Source organism: Ambystoma mexicanum, chromosome 1p (genome assembly GCF_040938575.1).
Source record: "Ambystoma mexicanum isolate Mex_15411 chromosome 1p, UKY_AmexF1_1, whole genome shotgun sequence".
In the NCBI taxonomy this organism is placed as follows: Eukaryota; Metazoa; Chordata; class Amphibia; order Caudata; family Ambystomatidae; genus Ambystoma; species Ambystoma mexicanum.
Window position 1 is genome coordinate 1366281355 of NC_090921.1, and position 26967 is coordinate 1366308321.

The window sequence follows — 26967 nt, forward strand, 5'->3', positions numbered from 1 at the left end:
ATTTTATGTTTATGTATTTCACATTAAAAAATAGCAAATTCACATTCACAGAGTACAAACAACACAGCTTACATGTTTATTCAATGTCTAATTTATCCTGGTGCTATGCAATGACATAATGTTGAGAAAATTGATCATGAAGGGTTCAATCGTTCAGACCCCAGTACAAAGAGCATGCACAGGGCATTTCCAACCAAACACAACGCAGCTATACATACAGCTTGCACACCACACTGTAGACATGCTTGAGCTACAATAAAAAAAATAGCTACTTTTTTTTAAATTGTGACAAAGAAAGGTAAACAAGCATTGGCAAAACACTTGAATTGTTAAGCCATTATGTGTCTAGTATAGTGACCATATGTTAGGTGTTGACTGACATGTGGAGGTGCTGCTATCATACGGCAAGGGCAGGCTCAAATGCAATTTGCACTTCCTTTAAAATGACCCCTTAACTATCAGTCTGCAAATCAAAACAAGACTGCTTTACCAATAAAGAGCCAAAGTCAAACACGACAACCACCACACCCAGTAGTTAAACTGTTATAAAGCTCACTCCTGCCATCTTTTTCCCCACATTTTATTGCAAAATCCACCCAAAAACATTGTTCAGTAATAACATGAACATTGTACATCACAGCATTAAAATCACAAACAGGGATGACTTAGATATATCCTTGCCTGCAACATACCTCAATGGCACCTACACAACCCCACACAATAGACACTCGCAATTCCATAATCACTTCCACCACGGAACACCCTATGGCAAAATATCATGCCATAATCTATCACTCAAATCTTAAAACCAGTAGCCCCAATTCACTTTCTCGCCATCATTAACACCTCTCTTCAATATAGCATCTTCTCTTTCTCCCTTAAAGATAGGAAAATACTACTCTTGAAAAAGGGCATCTAGACCCTGATGACCTTGACAATTAACACTAGGTGATGAACCCTCCATTTCTTGGCAACATTCTGGAATACCCTGTAGCAAACCAATTGCAAATTGATATCGACAGCATCAGCCTCCTCAAGTCGTTCTAATCTTCACAAAGTGCAGAGGATTGCTGACAAGGGTCGTCATTGGTTTGTATTTCTCCTAGACCTCTCATTGGCTTTTGACAGTCCAACACTAGGTCCTGATATTCACACTATCCCCCCTGCCTGAGTATCTCTCACATAGTGCTTAGCTAGTTTACTTCTTTCTTCTCCAGCATTCATACAAGTGTCCATCTGAACTCAGCCAAGCCTCCAGCACTTCATGCCGCATGTTTGAGTCTCTCTGCTGTCTAAACCAAATTGCATTGTACATGAATTCAGTGACAACACACAGCTCTTTCTCAAAGTATGATGGACCAATGACAATCAATGTCACTGATTCTGTTCAGACACCATGCAGAACTGGATTTCTTCAGCGTTCCTTAACTGAATCCACCTAAAACGAACTGTACCCTGTAATAGAAGAATGCCTGCCAAAATGAATTTGGAAGTTTAGAAATTATTTTGAAATACGTGGATGTTTTCACTAATTGGTCATTCCTAATGTAATCCTCCCGGGTATACAGATCCAACCCACAATTCTGGGACAAAATACAATCTGTTTGATTAAAACTCAAATGTATTCAAATACAAGAAATTGAGGGTGGCCAACATACTTTATGAAGGTGAAGTCCCCACAAAACCTCAGATACATATAAAAATGAGAATCTTTAACCATTTAAACTTGGCCAGCATCTGACAATCTTGTTAAATATAATAGAAACACGTTGTCACACAACAAAACTATTAATATGTTTTTACTACTTTTTATCTTAAATACAAAGCCACCTATAAGTAGCACTTACCTCTAAGACCATAGTGCCACATATCAGCCAGTATTTCAAAACTTGCTTTACTTCAAAATAGTTATAAATTACATATAAATGTACATGACAAAATCATTCAATTAATTTTACATTCCCCAATTTCACCAACAAGTGCTGTAAACAAAGAACTGTTGCATCTATCAAATGTCCCATGTAAATATGGTCCAGTGGGCTTCTAGTGTGTGCACAATTTCAAAATATGTTTACAACAACTTGCTGCAAAATTCCACAGGTTTTGGGTTAGGGACGCAGTGTTATAGATTCAGAATGCACAGCATTTTGGTTTGCCCACCCACCAAATAAAAATGGTTTTGCGATTTTCTGATACAACTATGAGTGCCCCTTCCCTTTTATTTGACAGATTGAGTCCAACTGGTGCGATATTCTTTTCTGTATTATGTAAAGTCAAAAGTGAAGGGTGCATCAGATTTACATTTTCATCATTTTCTATGGGAGTGGAAATGACACTAATAACCGCCTTTTCAATTGCCAATCCTGTTTAAGTATCTATATCTTTCACAGAACACACATTAACAGCCAATTCTTCATTAAGCAAACGTGCAAACATCTGGAAATCATAGCCCAATGTTAAGTATGACTGAGAAAACAGTTTTGGTACAATTGAATGAGGTTGTTGTTTAGTAAGAGCTGGGTACTATCTGTACAGAACTGGTATCAGTATCACACTGCACACAGATCAAAAAATATGTTTGGGTTTGAATGACATTTCCCATTACAACATCAATGTCAAACAAAATGTTACCAGCACCCTTTCCAGGACAAAGCCCTTTTGGCACTTAGCAGAACTTAGCAGAAAACATTGTTCTGCAGGGGATATGTCTTTTTTATGTGGGGAATTCTCATACTCAATTTGAAAGTATCCTTTCAATTGCTAGGATCAGCATGGTCCCTCTCTGATTGGAAATCTTCCAGTCAGCAAGGACTCTTCTGATATACGTTCATGAAGTTAGAACTATCTCATATTTCCTCCTCTGCAGGTTCCCTTGTGGATAGGACTCATCCCTTTGGATCCTAAATCTCACCTTCTGAAGCCCTTATGTTGGATGCTCTGATTAATTGGTTGATAATAATCATACTCTTCTACATGTTTCCAATTTATGATTTAAAATATTACTGAACCTTTTCATTGATAATGATGGAAGTTTTAATTGGTCAAGTCCTTCCATTGGTTTGCCAACCAGTTAACAACTTCAATGAATACACACCCCACTACTCATTGGTTGATTATAATTGATCTGCATTTGAAAGGAATAAAGGTAGAGGCCAATCTGTTCTTAATATTTTTAAATGAAAAATGCATTTTATGCTATATTTTCTCATAGCAACCAGCCACATCAATAAAATATGGATTCCTGCAATCCGCGAACCACATGCACATCTGGATATGTAGCATACATTTGTGGCATATTTATTCAAAGTTATGAATATTGTCATAGCAATCTTTAGGAATGGGACTAATGATGGGGTTGGCTAAATCCATGTAAACATGTCTGGAATCAACACCCATTCCAACTGAGGTATATGGGACTAAATAAATATTTTATGGATCATTATTGTCAACTAATATTTGGCTAGTGTCCTATTTCAGATCTACTAAAAGGGTTGGATGTAGAGACAGGCCCTGTTGCTGAAGAATATTATGCCAATATATAAATGCTTCTTTCTTAAGCAAGGTCTGTCCTTGACAAAGTGTACTGTAGTGTATTGTCGAGTATTTCCTTGAATTGCACATTCTTTGATTTGAACTTCAATAGTATAATGCAGCAATTGAGCTTACCTAAGTGCCTTTTCTAAATCATTGAATTGCAGCAAGTTTCCCCCAATTCTGGACCTAATGTTTTTATTAATAAGTCCACATTAATTGTAAATTGAGGCAATATGTCATTACTGATATAAAAATCAGAAATAACATATTCTACAACATATCAATTATGATTGATCTTTTTGTTTTCCATTTGTATCTTTAGCATACAGATGCTGGTAATCATGTGCTTTGAATCCATTACATCTAGTTCAGCTTTGCCTTTACCTATCAGATTAAATGCTGGAACTTTCTGAAACTTTTGTAATTGCCTACGTAACCTTTCACTGACAAAGCTTCCTTCTTGAGTTAACCAAACTTTGGAGAGAAATTATTGCTTACCATCATTGCGTTAAACAGGGAAGAATATGAGTTCTCATTTCCTTTGTAGTGTAGCTAAACTGCTGAATTCATCTGCATTATTTCATTTAATTTAATTTCGTAATTTCCATAGTGCCTTCCAGCATGCGTATGGTGCAAACGCACTCTAGGTTGAAAGTCCTCGGGGGGACCAAAGTTCAAAGTATGGGAAAAGTTGGGAGGTGCTAGTATGTGTGTATGTATACTGGCCATTAAAGGTTATGAGGACTTGGCCAAGTCAATACTAGCCACCCATATCTAATTGGCATGTGTATGGGTGGAGAGATGTACATTAGAGAAATGAGGGTGTGTGTAAGAGGATGGTCATTTATGTGTGTAGCTACAGTTCACATTTCTGTTGTGAAAGCTAGCTGCATTCTTATGGCAGAAGTGTTGTTCAAGTGTAATTTTAGTTGTATGTGAAAGCAGATGTATGCAGTGGCTATCATTAAGTGGCTACTTTCAATACCCCACTTAACAGTAAAGGCAGCATTCTGCCAAACTTGCATTCCCTGCATTCCCTGTAGTGGAGCACATTCTAAATTTGCCTAGAAACCATAGCATGGGTGCCCTAATGGACTCAACTGCGTGCAGCACCCTGGTCCGCTGCCCAAACCTTCTGAGTGTTATACAGTGACTATCACAAGAGCTGCCCTGGTGCAATCTGTGCAATGCAAATGTTGCCCTCACAAAATCCGCTGAGAGCAACATCCAAGTCTATCTCCTGAATTATTCCTAGTGCATCACAATGGTAACTGCACAAGTCTTCTAAGTGTAAAATGTTGGCTGCCCTACAGGTTATTCACAGAGTAAAACTCTGGCCACAATTATATCCTTATCCTTATCCTCGGTTGAACTTGATCCTCACTGGAGGTCTGTTGCAATTAGAATTTCAGCGTATTTCCCTCCAAGGTGGTAATTCACTGAAGAGGGGTTTGTGGGTAATACAATGATTTTCCAATGTTCCTTGGTTGCTCAAGATATTAAAGTGACCTGCAACCACGTATCTTTGAAAGCCAGTAAGTCACACTGCCCGTGAACTTGGATAGGTGCAAAAACTCCTTGCAGCTTTCATGTCTAATTTACACAGAAACTTGAGTTAGCAGATAATTCTGATTGCATTTTGTTGATGTTTTGGAATTTCATAAGTTTGACCTTGGCCAACACCCCCAGGGGCGTTCTCCTCTGGATCAGGTTTATGTGTGTTGGTCAATGCTTTGTAGGGATATAATGCACTTGGATATAGTCTTTGTTATATGAACCCCCTAACCTCCCTTCTGCAGGTCATTGTTAATGCTTGTATTGGGATATCTAGAAAAACCTGAAAAGAAGCGAAAATGTTGTTCGCTTTCATGCCGACGAATTCCTCTGATACTTTCTTTTCTTTTAATTTAGGTTCTTTGTCATATTTCTCTTAACTCAGATTCTCTGTTTTTTTAGAGCAGGCATTACATTTGGGAAAGAAGAAACACTGGGCCTCATTATGAGTTGGGCAGTATCCCGGCAGTAAATCTGCCAGAATACTGCCCAACTGAATTACTGTTACTGCCACTTGGTCCGGCAGAGGTTTCCACCGGATTACAAGTGATGGTGGCGGTGTAACTCCCCCATTTAATTTCCATTAGACTCAATGGTGCTTTTTTGGCGGAATTACCGCTGCAGTAATTCTGCAGATTCTGCTGATTTTTCAGTAGTGAGATGGAGGATTTACATCCAGGATTTTCCTGGAGGCAAATCCTCCACTCCATGGCCAAACTCGTAATATGGCATGGTGGTAAATTTGGCAGTAAGAGAGTCACTGCCAACTTTGTCACTTACCGCCAAACTTGTGATGAGGTCAACTGGTTCTATCTGCAAAGAAAACTCTTTCTTTTGCAAATGTATGTGACACATTTTTCTCCTCATTAAACTTCCCTTTTTTATTTTTCTCTAATTTGTTTTCATGGAATAACAAGGGTTTGCCATTGGCCTTTGTCAGTCTTTCAGCAAACCTAGGGATATTTCCATGTGAGGTAATAGAAGCTTCCTCTAAGACTTGGCATATCCTTTCTGTTGCACCCCCCTGTCGTGTTCTCCTTGTGTATTTTTAATTGGAACAATTTCCTTTTGTCCTTGTCCAACCTAACATGTTAACCCATTGTGCCCATGGTTTTGCTGAGCATTAGATTGCTGATTTCCATTTTTGGATCTCAAAATTTGACCAATGCCGCCTGTCAAATATTTTATTTGCTGCTCAAGTTGTAAGAATGTTTCTCCACTCTTCAGACAGTAGGGTGGTATTCATCTCTGTTCTTCCATAGAAGGCTAACTATCTCTCCTAGGAGAGTTGATTTGGTAACTCTGAAATCTTTTGTTGTGTGTATTGCCTGCTCTCCACTCACCCTAGTACTGGAATCTGTTATCCTGGAAAAATAGAAAAGGGAGGAGAGTAGGTGGTTAGGAGGGTAACTTTTGGGTATTTGTGTTGTAGGAGGTGGTGATTGGCTTCTTTCCCTGGAAAGATTCCTATTTTGGTTTTCCTGGGTAAATACATGTGCGTTCTGACTATTTAAGGTGGAACACTTTAGTAGGCCTGGATAGACCTACAACCTAAATACTGAGGGCTAATGTGAGTGGCTGCTTTTGTGGGACCAGTATTGTGCATGCAGGATGGATGGCTAGGCAGCTGACTTTGACCAGAGGTTCTTCTCTGTCTCTTAGTATCCTGAACAGCAGAGGAATAAGTATTTGGCCCTGCAGTCTGCAAATCCAGCTGAGGAGTACGCTTCACCTCAGCTACCTTAAGCACGGCTTGGGCTGGAATTTGTTTATCATTATTTTCTTTGTTTTTGAGAGCTGTTGGGTTCTATACTTTATGGACCCTTGTAGATTGCCTGGTGATCCACTCAAGACTTCTTGTATCATCAAAATTATGAACTAACTTGGTTGCTACGTATTCTGGAAGGGCATCGAAGAATGTTGTTTTGAAATATACAATTTTTGGTACCTCCACATGTGGGCAAATGTGCTTGAGTTCTTGTGTAAACTCCCTAGGAGATTGATCCTCAGTACACATTAAAATATAGACTGCCTTAAGAGCTTCTTGGGGATTTCTGTGAGTTGAAACATGTTTAGAAATGGCTGCTTGTAAGAGGAACATTTGTAATGACTTTGACCTTCCAGCTAAGTATAGAAACTAGAAAACTCAGGAGAGTATGTCCGTTTTATGAATTCAATGGCGCTTTGTTAATTTGTCAACAAAAAATATCCCATCACCTGTCCGTACCGTTCTCGATGTTACCAAGCAGAATATTTTGAATTTTAATGGTAATGTAATTCAATGTAAGTGGTCTTGTATAGCGTCCATATGCCGCTATTGGTTAGCTCTCTGTGCTTTGATCTGTAAAGAAGAAGGAAGGTGGGGGTTCATTATTGGGACAGTGGGAAAGGCAGATGCAAAACCTGTGATGTTGATGAATGTAGGTCAGAAGTACTTGGTTCCTGAGTGCCAATCTGCTTTCTATGGGGTTGGCAGAGAAACCTGGCAGTATGTTATTCCTACAGTAGAGCCCACGATATAATATACTACACCTGTTTGGGTCTGATTAGCCATTGATGTGGGAGAGTGTGACAGGGCTAATTAGGGGAGCTTAGTCATGGCTCAGTTAGTACTGACGTGTGAAGTACTAGGCCTGTGGTGGCCATCTGTGGGAGGTTTGTGTATGTAGTGTAAGATGTTATGAGATCTTAGAGGGCAGTTGGTTAGTTTAGGGAAGGCCGGAGAAGTCCTTAGAAGGCAAAACAACCTGCAACCTAACCCTTTGTTATTTGCAAACAAGTCCCATTACGCTAGCTCCAAATGTCACCCCTCTCTCTTCCTTTCTCTCTGTCTCAAATAGATATATTGTACCCATTAAAGAAGAAAATAATCATCTACAGGTTGGCAGATGAGGGAACGGATGGTGTGGAAATGGAGGGATTACCATAACCCAAGGCTTATGTGATGAAAGAGGGTCAGCTTCAAATCTGAGGACAACAGACACCCATTTCCCCTTCCTTAGTATGTTGGTTAGCATGCTGAGAGGTTCAACAACCACACTCTAAAATGCTAAGGTGCTACACTCAGTGGCCTGCTGTGACTTTTGCTTATGGAGGGCAGGGCCATCGAAGCAGGACAAGGCTTCCATCAGGCATTGGTGTAGCCAGGGGCCAGAATCCCTGGGCATTTTGCTCTGAGATCTACCCTGCTATCTCCCAAAGGCCCCAAACTCTTCTCACACAGTGCAAAAAGAACAGAAATCACCCATCCACCATCACCAGCAGAGACAACTCTCAAGGTTTTGACACAGCACTAGGCTTTTGGTGCCAGAATGATGTTGCAAACCTGCAGGGAATTTTTCACGTTGAAAGGAATAGCCAACAGGATGTCATGATGGGGTCATAAAGCTCTTTCTGGCCTTAATATTTTTGATTGGGTCTTTCCCAAACTGTGACTGTGGTTTTCTATTTCTATGTCTCCTCATTAAGTTCCAATTTCCCTCATCAGTGTCACTACTAAAATCCCCCTCACCTATTTCCCCCGCCCCCACTTTCATAATGCCTTTAAGGAGTTTTCCTTTGTGTACGGTATAGGAGATAGAGTCTCTTCTCTAATTCCCTTTGCTCTTCTGGTTTTTAGGCCTCAAATAATTTCAGAGGTCATGATAATAAGGTATTTGATGATGTTGTTGTGAGATTCAGTGTTTCTTGATCTTCTGAAGGGGAACTGGAGTATCCCTATTATCCCTGGCATGACACTGTCCTTTAAAATGCATTTTCTGAGTTGTTGATTTATTAATTCTGTTTGCAAGTGTTTCCATTTCATCTCCGTCAAATCCTCCCATGGTAAGTGTGCCACTCCACCTCTCTTTTCACCAGAATTGCATAGTATTCCTCTGTATCTGAGAGGTAAAATTAGTCTTTCTGTGCATCTGGGTGAGTTTGGGAAAAATAAATAGTGTGCCTGACACCACCTACGTTCTTAATATGGCTAGGTGTGCCAAGACCACCTAGTATGACTTTGGAATGGTCTCAGCAATGGATAGGTAATCTCAGGATTTGGAAATACTCTCCCTTGTTCCATGAAACAGATCTGTCTGTGGGCTTAAGATTGTGATTCTAAACTCAACTGAATATCTATGTTTGTATACATTAAGCTAACATTATGGTCCATTTCAATGATCACCTGCTGTTTTCTTTCTACTAACTGTTCCCTAGATTTGTTCAGACTAGACTGGATAGTATTACATTCTCTAGTTTTAGAAATTATTTTTTCTTTTATGCTTTGTAACTCCTTCTGCAGGGTATCATTTGCTTTCTGTTAAATACGTATTTTTCCACTGATTCTTGGTTTATGAACTGTAGTTAGCTAATTCATCCTTCAGGTGCTTGTACACTCTGACATTGCATCATCAATATCTTTCATCAATGTTTCTGATTTCGCTCTATGTTACATTTTCTTCTACTCCTTGAATTAACTTTTCTTCAGTCACCTAACTCTAATTGCCCTGTATATATATGTTCCTGTGTCATTTGTAAGGCGAGCTGATGTAGCTGCAGTGTCTTTTTCATGTGCTGAGCCCCTTACTTCTTAATTATCTTTATATCATTCTGTATTTATGTGATGAAATTCAGCTTGTGAATCTATCTCCTTCACACAGTTTTGCATCTTTCTTTTTAATTTATTTTAATTGTATTTTTAGGTTTGTAATTTTGGGTTTTAACTTATCTTCTGTTTGTCTAGGAATGTCATTAGTACTTAAACGTTCTCTCTCTCGAGGCATTGCTTGGCTTCCCTTCACACTTTCAATTCTTCCTGCATTGCTGTTAAAAAAACTGGGCTATTTCTGTAGTAACACTTTCTGGTCTACTAGAAACTCCTTCAATGGTTTTATCGCCAGCTAACACTGATCCCTAGCTTGTTGCTGGAGTATTAATTCTATTGAGGTTCTTTTGACATTTTATGTAAATTGGTGCCATAAATGTAGATTCCTGGTCAATCTATCTTCCGCCAGCTTAAGATGAAAGAAGAGATAGGCAGAAGAATTCACAATAATTTTGTATTGCCTCCCTAGCTGTGGTGGTGATGTATAACGTTTGTAAGCCATCATCAAGTGGGCCTTCTGTTGCCCAAAATATCTATGTCCACATTTTGCATAACTTCTTTTATTTTATTTTTCCATGTATCAATATATTGTGTCAGCCATTGGTCATACAGAATGTATCTGGTCAATGCCTGGTCAAGAGCCACATTTAAAATTAACTCTGATGTCCTGTGACAATGTAACTAGATTAAAGATCTGATCAAAAGTATGATTTTATATATATATATATATATATATATATATATATATATATATATATATATATATATATATATATATATATATATATATATCAATCACTAAACTCTGATCAAATTAACAATCTACCTGTATTATTTGCACACAATAAACTACATTGTCACACATGCCAGTTCAACATCACATCCTTCATACCCAGGTGAGACTATGCAACAGGGACCAGCTGATACCAAGCACTAATGCAACTACACACACATCTGTGATGTTGGGAAGATTATTTATTACTCAATGCATGAGCATATTGACATCAGTGATGTCCTCTACTAAATGTCTGGGCAAGGAACCCTCATGTTTGAAGAGATAACTTTGATGTACAATTCAACACTGATCTACTGTCCCACCCCACAAGTCTGGGAAAAAGGACATGCTATTTCTTAACACTCAAATGTTTTTAATTAAATGAAATTGAATATTGTCATCTTAACTTTGCCGAGGGGAGTTGTTACCAGAAAACATTGGATTTATATAAACAGAGACAGATATCATGATCCTAGTGCACCCTTTCTCTTGTTCCTACATTGTACCATTCCAAAAATATACTTAAAACCATTTTTACATGCATTCCAGTGCTGAGTTTAAATAGGCGTTATTTTTCCTTGAATTTATATGTCCTCGTGCTTGCAGGGATGAGTCATGCAGTAGCTCTTCAGAGGCTTTTCTTTATAGTCATTTGTCAGTGATTGATCCGGGTGGCTGACTTGTTCTTTTGATTGGAGTTTCTATTAATACTATCTGGTCAGGTTTATGAGGAGTGGACGAAAGGTGGACATAATTAGTGGCATGATTTGACTTTGAAGCTCAGCAACAGGAGAACAAGCCTCCTGGTTATCTGTAAGCACACTGTATACATTTCATTGGTGGAATTTAGTCTCTGTTTTAAATAATATCTTCTGTCTGGGATGAATTCACAAGGATGTGGAACCCATTAATTCACAAAACCCGTTTCACAGGGACTTTTGTTTTTCAATGAGCCTAATGGGTTGTCAAGGCAACAAACAAACCCTGTTTACTCAAGCTGGCCCAACTAAATCTCCTGTGAAGCATCAGCCCCCACAGCAAGGCTGGGTTGAACACGGCTTCATTTAAGGTCAGGTTATCAAGAAAACAGCCAAATTAGCATTGTCTTAATTCATGCGAGAAAACCATTCATAACGTACATATAGACACATTACAATTATTCCCTATTTTACAATACTTCACATGGAGATCCTTGAATAATTATCATACGTCCCCACATGGATGTATACAAATGTCACTATTATTTTTTCTATACTTATTCTTGAATGAATACATTAAGGTTTCATTTGCTTTTGAAAACAAATTATGCTGTTTACATTAGAACATTTCTGACACACTGGGCTCTTTGATTATAACATATGTTCATGATTTATGGTATGAATATTCATGAACTTCAATGCTGGTTTTGCCTCTTACATACCCCATATCTCTTCATTAGTATAATTCCAAATAATACATTGTTCTATGTCGTAAGGTTCCATTGAATCAGAGTGTTCTTTTAAAAACTGCAGCTTAGTGCAGCACCTGCTTCCATTTTAAATTGGTTAAAACTCAGTCTGTGGGTGAAATTTACTCAAGGCCCAATATTGTTCCTGGCATGATTTAGTTTGTGGTAACATTTGCATAATGTGTTGGGTGCTGTCTCTTAAGTGTGCAGGTTCTACCTGCATCCCACAGATGCAACATTTTCATAGCAATGGAAGAATCTATCAAACACAAGCGAAGCAAGCAAAGGCACTATTCCGGCACCTCTTGCATTGACTTCAGGTAGTCTTCATTATTCTTGATTTTTTCTTAAAGGGTTTCTCCCCCACCATCATTGCTATAGCCAATTGAGTTGATTACCTCAAAAAGAAACTCCAAACTGCTTGGTATCTGTTCACTGTACTTTGGAGGGAAACATCTTTCTACATCCTAGCAACTTTTAATCAATGGTACAAACCCCAGTGTTGTCTCATACTGATAGTGTTATTGGCTCACTCGTCAGGCTTGCAGCAGGGGGCTCTATTGTGCCTTCACAAGCTTTATGTGACTCTCTTTCTTCCTTTTTCTTTTCCAAAATGGAATCTATTTATAAGGATATCTGTGATAATGTCATGGGGATGGCAAGTGATAAGATCATTCCTGAACTGCCAACCCCAAGTGCTTCATGGCTATATTGTCCTGTTTTTTCTGAACACGATAAGTCTGAAGCCATTCATGGCCTCAAATCGGCCTGTCCTGCCGATGCCATTCCACTGGCAGTGCTTAAAGATATCTCTGGAGACTTGATCTCTCTTATTATATCAGCAGTGAATTTGTCATTCCAAGAGGGGCTTATACCTAATCCTTTAAAGCACGCTTGTGTGCACCCCATCCTGAAGAAGCCCTCTCTGGATCCAGCCATGCTTGCTAATTTTTGATCCATCTCTCTTCTCCGTCCCTGATGAAGGTTCTGGAGACTCTTGTTTCCCCTCTTCTTCCTTTCTTGAGACGTCTGGCTCTTTGGATATTTTCCAATCTGGCTTTCGACCAGGGAGAGGAACTGAATCGGTCCTTACCTCTGTGTTCGACGATCTGACCCGTCTAGTCGAGCAGGGCAGGGTCGGAGCTCTTCTCCTGTTGAACCTCTTGGCGGCCTTCGATGTGGTAGATCACTCCATTTTGATCTCACTGCTGTCAGATGCTGGTCTAGGGGGACAGGTGTTAAACTGGTTCACCGCCTTTTTGGTGGATCAGTCACAGTCAGTTATTTTTCCCCCTTTTTGTTCTGAATCTGTCTTACTGTCTTGCAGAGTTGCGCAGGGATCAGCACTTTCGCTGATCCTGTTTAACATCTATATATGTCCTCTTTTTACTTCTCATCATGTCACACTGTTTCTGCTTCTATTTCTATGCGGACAATACGCATATCTTAGTCTGCCTGGATTCCTCTCATCCTGAAACTGTTGTGCGGCTCAGGAGTTGCCTGGCGGACTTAGGTGTCTGGATGGCAAAAAAATCACTTTAACTAAATGGCAGTAAGACTGAGATCTTAGTGGTTGGTACAACCTGCCCTCTCTCCTTCTGAACACCTGATTTTTGGCATGTCTCTCTCAGACCTTTCCCTAGTCCGTCTTCTTCAGTGAGAAATCTGGGGATAAGATTCTCATATTCTCTTTCTATGGCAGAGCAGGTTGGTGTTGTCTGTAAATCGGCCCACTTTAAACTAGGCACCCTGTGTAAGGTCCTCCCCTTCATACCTTTTCATTTTCATACCCCTGTGGTTGCGGCTCTGGTCCTTAGTACAGTTGATTACTGTAATTCACTGTACTATGGCTAACCTCGCTATCTGCTAAACCGCATTCAAATGCTCCAGAATGCGGCGGCTAGAGTGATTCTACACCCCTCAGCACAAACACATATTTCTCCACTCTTGGAACGGTTGCATTGGCTCCCCATTGAAAAACGGATTCAGTTTAAATACATGTGCCGGGTTCATCGAGCTTTTTATAAGGAAGGAGCGGAATATCTTCCTTTTCGGCGGTCCCTTAAGAACTTTCTTTTCTGAATGTGTTGTTTGCTTTTGCATCCCTCATCATACTGCTCAGCGCCAAGATGCCTTCGGGAGTATGTGTGTTCTTATAAATTCATATAACATAACATAACATAACATGCAATTCAAGTGTAAATGAGCGGCAGAGGCATTCTTAGCAGTGAACCCGATTAGTAGCAAGAGGGTTCTTGGGCCCCAACAAAATCCCTGCTGTAAGAACAGAAAACTGAACCATAGGGCAAAGTGTACTGTCTTTATTATCAATCAAGATGACAGGGATAACACTAGAACAGCATATCATTCCAGAAGTTCTCATCATCGAAAACAGGTCACCAATTTAAAGGCTAGTGACGTCACAAAACAAGTTGCATGCCCAAACACCTATCACGGATGGGGATCGGTTAGTCGAGGAAAACTATATATGTAATCCATAGGGGTTAGCCCGGTTATTGGATCACCATATCTGGTGGCTCCTCCTAGGACCACCTCTAAATGTTACAATTACAAAGTTGCAGGTCAACAGAAAACTAGTGGCCACTGCAACATAGTGTGCTTAAACGTGAAAGGTAGCCAAGAATTGGGCAAAGCTGGTATTCCCAGCCTTGGAACTTCTGACAGCTACCTGGCTGAGTGAAACTATTAAAAGCAATGGAAAGCATCACAAAGGTGCTGTGTGTTCCCAATATGTTGCCATCTCTGATCACCTAAGCCCTAAGAGAGTAAATCCAGCTTTGAACCTCTAAATTGGATCTTTCCACCTCTCGGTTGATGGGGACAGCTTTCTTCCATCTACCTCGAGTGAATAGGCATTGTCCCGCTCTTCCAGGTCACGTCTGTATGGACCACGAAATGGAGCTCTTGTGCTTGTAATTATGAGGATGTTAGGCTATATTACTTGCAGGTGCCTTATCACCATGCTAAATTGGAAACATTCATTTGCTGCTCATTCTTGGCTAGGATGTGCACCTTGTCTATGCTGGAAGGGCTGTCTGTCTGCCTTTAGCTGAACCAGGCTGTCAGCCTCTCCATGTATTCGAAATTCGTCTTGCTTTCTCCATTCACTTCAATGCACCTACGGCTTCCATCTTTGCTCTTATGGCCGACCATATGAGTCGCAATTAAGCATGAGCAAGCAGACTGTACGTTTCCTTAGCATCTTGCTGTTTCTGCTTAGCAAAGGATATATATATACATATGTAGGTGTGTGTGTCAGTCCTCTATCTACCGGAGTCATAAGCATTTGTTTCATGTCTATCTGCAATAAACTAAAATGTCTTTGTAGCTTCATGCATGGATGCCTATATACTTCATGTCTACCGCATCTACGTCATTATGTCAGTAGTGACATCATCAGCATCTCGAGGTTATAGTCAGTTGACTTGTTTGATCAATGACATTTGCATCTCTTCCATATTGTCAACTGGGTACGGATGGTGAATTACGTTTCTCACACCTGTGATACATCAACGATGGCACGGAAGGGCTTAGGAGGTACATATCTCATTCCTCTGCCTTCGGGTTTCGAGTCGGTGCGGGATACAAGGGCCACATTTGGATCTTTCACTTCAATAAGTCTCTGTGCACGATCTTCAAAGCCCTAAAAAGCAGACAAACGATATTGCCATAGTGTGAAGCTGTACCTGACTGGACAAAATTCAAACTTGCATAACCTGCCATACAAAAGCAATGCTCCACGAGACCCAGAATACATGTTCAGAAAAGACCAAGAAACAGGCTTTCACAGTTTATGCTTAAAAACACTGCAAACTCCATGTCCTCACATACTTGCTCCCTCTTTAGTATCTTCCAGGAACCAACACAACACCCTTTTCTTTCATTATCCATCAACCCACCACTCCCCAAGGAAACATGACATGAATTTCACAGTAGAGCATCCATCTGTACCCTCCACAGCTCTTGATGTAACCCCTGTTCATTGCCTTATCTAAAGTGCTCGGCTGCACTTTGCGACTGGTCTGCACTTAACAAATAATCCAAATTAAAAAAAGAAAATAGCAATGAAATCGTACTTCTTTCAGTGCCTCTTTTCTAAAGTCATATCGAAGTTAGTTTCTAATATTAGGCTTTCAAGACAACTCTTCGGGGGCGATTTCAAAGGAAATACTAGAAGTTCGTTTTTAATATTTGGCTTTCAAGACAACTCTTAGAGGGTGATTTCAAAGGAATCCAAACACTGTACTGAACATTATTTCACAACTGTCATTTTGCAGACCTCATTTCCACAGCAGAAGAAAAATCAGGGGCGGTTCATAGGGGGTGTCCCCCGTGAAAGGACTCCCTGCCAGTGCCATGTAGAAAAGATGTTTTCCCAAGCCAAAGGTGAACAGGATTGTGGATGTAGGATTGGCAGTGAGGGGCTGGCGAACAGGAGAAGAAGAGGACCCTGTAAAGGGAGCTGACAAGGAGCAGAAATGGGGAGTGTGAGATTCCATGTTTCATGGAAACTTAACCGGAATCCCACAACAAACGTGGTGCATACACTTAATGTGTCTCCTTTATGCTGCCATTTATTTTGATGGAATGCAAACGTGACACACCGAAACCTGTGCAACATTTTCACTTTAGCTGCAGCATGGCACAATCCATCATGGCTATGGGCTTTGGCATACCTAGCTACTTGGAGTTTCATGTTGTGCAGAGTACTAAAAAGCATCATAGTAGTTGTGAAAACAGTATGGATGTTCATAAGTTCTTGATTTATTAACACCACCAATGTTAGGGCGATCCCTTTTCAGAAACGCATTCTGGGTAGAGTAGGAGACTTGGGTTGAGACTTTAACCCGGGATATAGGCCGGTAGTAGAGAAACTCCCAGAACTCCCCCCTTATTTTTGCATATTAAGTAGCTTTGGGTTTTCACCCTAAGTTGCTATGGTAATACAGAAGTGGAACCCTTGCTCACTGTTCTTAGAGAGGCACAGCTCCACCCTACTGATGAGGCCCAACTAGGCCGAAACACGTGTCTGGGGTTGCTGTTGGTACTCTTGTTCAGAAGAGAATTGCCACGCATTTAAGTGCTGGACTGCCCTTGGGCAGGAAAAAAAGACTGATATGTAGTGGAAATGTCTCTTCTGTGAAAGGATGGTGAGCTAAAGACTCTGGTTGGGACTCTAACCCAGGATATAGGCCAGTAGTAGAGAAACTCCGAGAACCCCCCTTGTTTTTGTAGAGTAGGATGGCGCCTGCTTGCCTAAAATGGTGAGGATCCGTAGGAAAAATGCTACTCATTGTGAAAGTGGCAGTGTGCTTTGCCTGACCCGCCTGTCAACAAAGATTGGGGAGCCAGTCATGACAAAGCCCCATTTCCATTTGTCAGCATCTCCCCCGTGCATACTCGCCACTAGAGGGACCTAGTAGCCCATCTATACCAAACTAGATTGCTACAGATATGACAGGGATATTGAGTGCTGTGCCTGAAATCAGGAGCAGTGAGCTGTTCTGCTGATTGTGCGCGGTACAAATACCTTTAACATTTAACAGTCATTCCTGCCACTACACTTTGAGGGCCCGATTCTCGTGTATGTGCATTGATAATGCTAAGCAGCATGCTTCACTGTGCCTTTTCTTGATGCCTAGGCACCACAGTTATTCTCAAGTGGGCGTCGCCGCAATGCACGAGAGTGCACTGCCTTCAATCTACCTGTTTCTACGGAGTATGGGCGGATTGCAAAATCTCGGCTGCATTTTCGTAAATTAACAAGGAAATCATAATTTTACGAAAGTGCTGCCGAGATCACGGCAAGTCATGATAATTTTCGCAGGACTATTTCCAGCCTCGTGTGTCTGGATTAAGGCATTTTCTCAACATGAGAAATCTTTGAAACAAGGAACTCTGTTTCATGTGGCACTCCCCCACAAAAGTGACAACAAAGTGGTGCCATACTTGTGCGCTACTTTGTGCCGTGTACGCAACTGGAGGAGTGCCACAGGAATCGGCATGCAAAATGTTGCATACCGAAAGTGCTGGTTTCTAGGTTGGTTTATCGCCCATCCATTCCAAAAGTGGCACATTTGTTCCGACTTGGGAACAATGCAAGACCTTCAGAATAGTTCTTGTACGGAAAAGGTCACTAACGCTTTCTGCAACCTTTTCGGTACTTAACATCACGTTCAGAATCGAGCCCTGAGAGCTGCAATGGCAGTAAGTGTGGGCAAAATTCCCACTGGCCCAATGAAGTCGGCCCAATTTAGATTACTCAGGGTTTTGGTGCAGGGATCCCAAAAAAGGGGAGCAATACAGCGCAAAGAAGCACGGAAGTGAATTACAGAAGGCGGGTTTCCTTCATAATGACCTTCCTCGTGCTATCTGCAAAGTCGTCGCCCATAACTTATGTATGTCAAGAATAAAAACTACCATTGGAAATTTTTCAGAGAACAGATGGAGATTGCCCGCTAGCCTCATGCCCCTCCCAAACTTTACCCTCCCACAAAGGTTTTAATTGGACCCTCATACTTTAGTTTGCCTCTAGAGACAACTTGCCTAAGCAATCCTATTTGAACCGTCCACACTATAAATATAAACAAAGGTAGCACGCACAGTGTTTAGATCATTATTTTAGCCACGTTTCAGAAGAAATCCATGTAAAAGATGAAGAAGTATGAGAAAACCACAAGTGATGCTGTTTTTCTTTTTTAATGCATTCATGAGCAGTCTCGTAGAGTTCATTTATGCACTATTAAAGTTGACATTCTGATATAAAAACATTAAAAATGCAATAACAGATCCATGCCTACTATGCTAATTACTGCTCTGCTTAAACAGCTCATTTACTCTTTATGACACTTAACGACTAGTCAGCTGTGGCAGTGAGCAATTAGAGGACTTCTCCAACCTGGGGTAGAAATGATTTGAAATATCCTTATCCTCTCACTTGAAGCCTTCAGCCGCTGAAATGGACAACGCCGCGCGGTTCAGAACATGTTCACCAGCGAGCGCCTTCTTTCCGGAAACAGCAACATCCCCTGGTGTCCGTCATGTTTTCTCCCAGCTTTCCACGCGGGCAGATTTATATGCGGTTTAATGGGACCTGACATGCTTTATATACGTTTCGCGGGAATAACAGTGCAGATTTAATACCGTGCAGGTGTTATCACATTACAAAAGAAGCTGCAGGCATAAGCAGCGAGAAAAACGTAACAGTTATTATGACAAAAAAGTTGGTACGCTTTACAAATCACTGCGCAGAGCTGTACATTTGAGCGCGGGAGTGTGAGCTCTATTGGAGACATTTGTCAAGACGTGCCAGAAATGAAACCATTGTGTTACCTTCAAAAGATTCATTGAAAGCAATGTGAGCATAAACATTGGCTTATCATAAGGAGGAGGGACATTTACCTAACAGTCTTATTTTCGAAAAATCGTAGCTTGCATGCAGGGGACAACCAACGTTAGCACTTCCATGCTGTGTGCAGGGGCGGCACCAGGCATGGGCTTGGGAGGGCTAAAACCCCCCATTTTGACACAGCAGGCAACACTCGCCCAGCCCAGGCCTTAGACTGCTAGAAGCTTTCACATTTCTCTCCTCAGAGAGAGGTGTATATACTTAAGCAAATACACCACTCTCCAAGGTGAGAGAACACAGGCATTCAAGTGAAGGTAGAGGAGTAGAGGCAGAGGACAAAAGCCTGCCATTAGAAGACTCCCCCCACGTCCCCCACCGACCACTGCCGCTTCCCAGATAAAGACTTAACTGCTGGCTCAGCCTTTACATCGCCCATGCTTTCAATAATTACCATTTACTAAAAAAAGTATTTGTATGCATGCAGCGATTGTATGTATGCATGCATGCATGCATGTATAAATGTATACGTGCATGGATGCAAGGCAGTGTGTAAGTGGGGGCATGTGTGTATGCTAGGAGGTGTCTGTAAGTGCACACCAATGAATGAATGAAGTGTGAATGGTGTACATGGGTGTGACTGCGCCTGTTAATGAGCACACAGTCTAGGCCTCATAACGAGTTTGGAGATAGCCATGGTGCTGCTAGCACCATGGCTGCCTCCTAACCTGGCTCCATTACCGGGTTCCTGCAATGGGGACTTCCCGGGCCATTGCGACATAGGAGGACCCGGTAAGTCCTCCTTGCAGGAACCGTTCCCCATTCCCATTTGAGCCCCCATAGGTCTCAATGGGAATGGGGAGGGAGGTAACAACGGGCACATTGCAAGTGTCCCGCTGTTACCTCCCTCTTCCCCTCGCGGGACCCAGAAAAGACATCTGGTTTTACCAGATGTCTGATCCGGATCCTGCAAAGGGAACCTAGTAATCAGCCCTGACAGAAAGAAGGGGGCCGGTCCCGTACCGGCCCCCTTCATTCCGTCAGCGCCAGGGTCGTAATGAGGCCCTAAATGTGAGGGGTGCTCCTGTGAATGACAAATCAGCTGTGCCGGTGTGTGACTGGGGGCTTGGGGAGGGGAATTGGAGTATGAACATTTTTTGACAAGAGCATGGCATGTTTTGCTACCGTTTTTGGGCAAAGGAAAGGCAACTTGAGTCTTTTATGTGATGGTGCGGTTGGAGTGGGGGTTTGGGGGGTACTACAGTGGGGCTAGCCTGGCTGGGTCTTACTGTGGTATGGAATGTTGTACTCACATTAAGGGCAAAGCTAACATGAGTGTACTTCCATAGGGAGGGCATGTTTCCTTATTTTGACTTGGCTTTTTATTTTACTAGTGTTAAGGTCAAAATCAACATAACTATTCTTACATGTTAATGTTAAAAGACATTTATACTGCACACTATCACCACCGGAGTGGTCCCCTGACGCTCTGACGGATATGAAAAGTAAGATGGTATGTAAGGGTTAGAAGAGTGCAGCGGTATAAATGTAGAGCGAGATTTGTGATGTCCTGTTAGCAGCTTCAGTTCGGTTAACACTGCTGAGCATGGGTGAGGTTTACGGATCGGTAGGCTCCCACGTGGTGTTGTGCGAGACTATGGGCCTCATTCCAGGTGGGATGGAAAGGGATAACAGGCACCGGTAAGGAGACCGGTGCCGGTAATCCCTTACCGCCCTAGTACGAGTTCCCTTAGCGGGTCCCTCCTTTAACACCTGGTCTGACCAGGCGTTATGGACAGGACCCGTTTAGGGAATTCAGAGCCAATAACGGTACCGCAATTTGCAATTAGGAGTTGGGGACAATGCAGACATGATCAAATCGTGAGGGATGAATGAAATCCACTAAACAAATATCCGCCGAAGCAATCAGCCTCTGTCATGGGTACTAGGTTAGGCCAGTCGATTTCATACCTAGCTCATGGTAACATGAGGAGAAATCAGGCGGGAGCAGTATAGGTAAGAGCTTGGAGGGCAAAGTCAGGTTAATAGCCATGATTCCATTAAAAAAACGCTTACCCCCATAGAATAGCTAGGGACTTCCTGTTCATTGTACATGACTTCCTTTGTGCCAACCTGGACTTGCTGCAACACTCTAGTCTTTGGGCAAGGCTCCCTATAAAAGGCCACGTCCAAAGAGCAGGACTTGCTCCGTGTGTTTTCTCTGTAGCAGTGAGCACGTGCTTACCTGGTTCTGTCTCCGGGGCTATTCTACGGCTTCCTACAGTCCAGATTATTGGCCGGACGACATTCTCGCGTCCTCAAGCTCCACACCTGCAAGAAGGAAAAACAACAGAAAGCATAGTAAGCTTCGTTTTTGTACTCACCTGTTCTTCTGCTGGTCCGAACATCTTCTCAGTTGGATCTTCATCACACGGACCATCTGGCTTCTGCAGTTCATCCGGATTTCCTTTCTGCAGAGATACTTCTTGACAAACCTGTTGGGAAAAAAGACAAAAGAAAGGCAGATTAGTCACTATAGACAATTCAGGTACAAGAACCTCAAAGGACTTACTTTTTTCATCCTTACCTGCGCCTAGAGAAGTAACTGGGCCTCATCCTTACCTGCGCCTAGTGAAGTAACTGGGCCTCATCCTTATCTGCGCCTAGTGAAGTAACTGGGCCTCGGCGGACATTTGGACATTGAACTCTTATCAGCCATATAAGGGCCAGTGAATAAACTGCCCTTGGACTTATTCCCGAATTTCCAGAACAACCAAAGACTCGAAGAGGCAGTCTTCTGCCGCAACCCTCACCAACGGGGACAGCATCCCATACAGCACAACAGCCATCCGGCCCCGCACCATAGCGCCCCTGCTGAGCCAGGACAGAGAGCCCGCCTTACCACATTAAGAGGTGAGCCCCAAAACACAGCACCCACTCAGGGAGCTGGGAGGGGGTTGGTATCAGGGCTTGATATAGTGCTTAACCCGTTCTTTACCTACTCTTACAGTAAGAACCCAGGAGAGAGAGAGAGATAGAACGGAATTCAAATAGGAGAGCAGAGGCCGAGAGAATCCATCGCTCCTGCAGAGTTTTCAGGTGAGCGTGACAGAACACGGAGCCTACCTTAAAACTTCTCCGCCTGAGCGATGGAGACCTCGGATGTAGACCAACTGTCACAGTTATTGGGGGAGCTGAGGGCAGAGGTACACGCAGCTTGTTCGGAGACCAACGCCTTGAGGCGTGAATTGGCAGTGAACCGAGATAAGACAGATGAGATAGCCCGCCAATTGCTTCAGACTCAAGCAGGGATGGCCCCATTACCTGGGGGAGCCACGGCCACACCAAGTGCACCAACCCAGCCTATAGCAGCTCCAGTACAAGTAGTCCTTCCTGGCAACATACCCTTGGCGCCCCCGGAAAGATTATCAGGGGAACCCAAAAAATTCAGTGCATTTATGAACCAATGCCGTCTACATTTCCTATGTAAACCAGGGTTATTTCCCTCAGACCAGTCCAAAGTAGCCTTCGTGTTGTCATATCTGGGGGACATGCTGCGGAATGGTCAGTACCGTTAGTCAACCGGGATGACCCTTTGCTTCGAAATTTTGTGGGTTTCCAACGCGGAGTGGAAAAGCTTTTTGCCCGTAGTACACAAGGGCAGGCTTTGGACGACGAGTTGTTATCCTTGCGACAAGGGAATCAAGATCTTTTGGCCTACGTGTCGTCCTTGAACGGCCTGGTAGCCGAAACAAACTGGCCTGAGGAAAAACGGACATCCTTTTTTTACCGAGGGCTAAGAGGAGAGCTGAAAGACGTCCTGGCACAAGTAGATAATCTCCCTGATGGGTGCGCAGAGTACATAGACTTTGCTCTCCAGCTCGATCATCGTTTGCAGACCCGGAGGGCCGATCGTTCACGCTCGGAGAGCAGGACATTTAACGTGGGCCAAAGACTCAGCAGTTCATCAGCCCGCGGAAACCCCCCCCCGAACCCATGCAACTTGTGGGGAGTCAGAGGCCCCCTCTCTAAGGCTGAACATGATAAAAGGTGGCAAGAACAATTTTGCTTATACTGTGGGCAATCTGGCCATTTCCATCGCAACTGTCCGGTCAAACCGCCCCGAAAGACTGTAGGTGCCGTGGATGGGGTGATGGAGGTGACTGAGGCAGAAAACTCCAACGCCCGGCAAACGTAGAGGTCGGTTTGTCGAGCGCAAGAAGAACTCCCCAGACCTCTCATTTTCCAATCCCCGTTACCATCGTGGACCAGCGCCAACCCACTAGTTTACATGCACTAGAAGCCTTTGTGGATAGTGGAGCTATGGGGAACTATCTGGACCTCGAGATGGCCAACAAGATCGGCTTACCAATTTGTTCAAAGGAGACCGTGGGCAATGTAACTGCTGTCGATGGAACTCAACTACTATCAGGACCAGTTTCCCGTTGTACCGCCAAGGTCATCATGCTCTGTCAAGATGGACACAAGGAAGAAATTTCATTTGATCTGATTTTGGCCTCGCAGTTCCAAATGATCCTTGGCATACCCTAGCTCGAGAAACATAACCCACTCATAGACTGGCGACGTAGATCCTTAACCTTCCCCAGGGATTGCAGACACTGTTACTAGTCAGGTGGGGCATCGGAGCGTCCACTAACAGCATCACAGACAATTCTCCCAGGTTGGGGATGTTGGGAGTCTTGTCTCCCGAATACCAGGAATTCATGACGTATTCGCCAAGGAACAAACCAACGTTCTGCCCCCGCACCATCCTTATGATTGTCAAATTGACCTGGTCCCAGGGGCAAAAGTTCCGTGCAGCCGCATATATGCTTTGACGGAAGGGGAAACCCTCACTTGAAGGCTTACCTGGACCAATACCTTGCAAACGGTTTTATCCGCCCCTCCAAGTCCCCCGCGGCGTCTCTCCTCTTCTTCGTCCCTAAGAAGGAGGGGGATCTAAGGACGTGCATTGACTATCGCGCGTTAAATCAGGTCACGGTAAAAAACCAGTACCTGTTACCTTTGATACCTGTATTGCTCGATCAAGTGCGCCATGCGCAAGTGTTCACAAAGTTGGATCTTCGAGGGGCCTATCACCTGGTGTGAGTTAAAGAGGGCGACGAATGGAAGACCGCGTTCCGCACCAGGTATGGCCTCTATGAATACCAGGTTATGCCGTTCGAGTTATGCAATGCGCCAGCGGCTTTCCAACACTTCATGAATGATGTCCTACGAGAACTGCTCGACGTATGTGCCATGGTGTACATAGACGATATCCGCATCTATTCGGCTTCGGTACAAGAACATGTATCTCATGTACGGGCGGTTCTTCACAAATTGCGCAACAACCATCTCTATGCCAAGCTTGAAAAGTGCTCCTTCCACGTCACCGAAATTGAGTTCTTAGGATTCATCTTGTCGCCACAAGGCATCTGTATGGACAACAGGAAAGTAGAGGCGATTCTCACTTGGCCATCACCTTCATCCCTAAAAGGAGTGCAGAGCTTCCGGGGTTTCGCAAATTTCTACAGACGCTTTATACCTGGATTGTCGCATTTGTTGCATCCAATTACCGCTCTCTTATACAAGCATCGGAAATTTGAATGGACCCCGGCAGCTGAGGAAGCATTTTGTGCTCTGAAGAGCCGATTCACATCCGCCCCAGTACTACACAACCCGCAACCAGATCTCCCTTACATTGTAGAGACTGATGCATCAAGCGTGGCAATGGGAGCGGTCCTGTCCCAACGAAATACAGACACTGGTCAACTTCCCCCCGTGGCTTTCTGGTCGAAAAAATTCTCACCCCGCAGAACTAAATTGTGCGGTGACGGATAAAGAACTGCTTGCAATAAAAGAAGCTCTCAAGGAATGGAGACATTACTTGCTTGGAACTAAACATACCATTACCATAATAACGAATCATCGGAATCTCCAGTATCTGCGTTCCGCTAAAGCACAATCATCTAGACAGCTCCGTTGGGCTCTGTTCCTATCAGAATATGATTTTGTGATTACCTATCGGCCTGCAGTTAAAAATGGGAAAGTGGACGCTTTAATGCGCATAGGCAAAGGGGAACAAGCTTACATAATACCTGATCTGGTGGACATCATCCCAGGGGTCAAGATCCTCGGTCTGTGTGGAAATAATTCTTTGTGGGAAGAAGTCAAACAGAAGGTAAGAGACATCCTGCCCGTAAAGGAAATTGAGACATGGGAAGAGAAAGGAGATAACTTTTCTGTCAAGGATGGGTTACCGTACCATCGAGACCATCTGTACCTTCCAACACGTACCCTACAGGAAGGAATACTTGAAACCTATCACGACTCTCCAATGTAAGGCCACCCAGGAGTGAGTAAAACTACTGAAAAGATAGGGAGATCCTACTGGTGGCAAAATTGGCGTCGGGATGTTCAAGATGTTGTCAACTCATGGGGGACATGTGCCCAAAACAAGGCCTCAAAGCAAAAACCTGCTGTCTTATTGCAACCACTGGTTACACCACCCACACCATGGCAAACAGTCTCTATGGACTTTATCACCGACTTATCTCCCAGTTCCGGATTGAACACCATCCTTGTGGTGGTGGATTTATTCACCAAGATGGCCCATTTTATCACTCTTAAAGGAATTCCGTCAGCCAAGGTCTTGGCAAGAGAATTCCTCCATCACATCGTGAGGCTGCATGGGTTTCCATCCACATTAATCTCAGATAGAGGGAACCAATTTGTATCTCGATTCTGGAAGCGTTGCTGTTCTCGGCCGGGATTGAAATCCAGTTGTCTACCAGTCACCATCCTCAAACAGACGGCCAGACTGAGCATACCAACCAGACCTTAGAGCAGTATCTCCATTGTTTATTACATCAGACAGAACGCTCCCGGGAAGAGATCTTATGGATAGCTGAATGCGCTTATAACAATTCAATAAATGCCTCCACCCGCATGACACCATTTTGCACTCTGTATGGCCAAAACCCAAGAACCTCAGCATATGACCCACCAGAAGCCATCGAAATGCCAGCCATAGAGAATTTACATGAGAGGATTTCGAAAGCAAATAAGGATGCAATTGAACATCTTAAAACAGCTAAGGTCTCACAGAAGTATGCTGACCGTCATCGATAAGAGGCCCCTAACTACCAAGTTGGAGATCCTATGTGGTTAGCAACTAAATATATAGCATTGAAGGGAGCCAGGAGCTTCCAACCCAAATTCATAGGGCCTTTCACAATAGAGAAAGTAGTAACCCCAGTCGCCATGAGGTTAACCCTACCCTCACAAATGCGCATGAATCCTGTTTTTCATGTGTCCTTGTTGAAGCCAGTACAGCCCGGGACTAGAACTATAACACCCCCAACACCTCTGGTGTCACAAGGGGAAGAACCGGAATTTGAGGTCAAACAAATACTAGACTCAAAGATAGTGAGAAAGACCTTGTATTATTTGGTGGACTGGAAGGGGTATGGTCCTCAAGACAGGTCATGGGAACCAAGTAAGAACATTCATGCTCCTCGGTTATTACTCAAGTTCCATAGGAATAATCTCACTAAGCCTGGTCTGGGAAACACATCCTTGGGAGGGGTCTTGAGGGGGAGGACTGACATGGGTACTAGGTTAGGCCAGTCGATTTCATACCTAGCTCATGGTAACATGAGGAGAAATCAGGCGGGAGCAGTATGGGTAAGAGCTTGGAGGGCAAG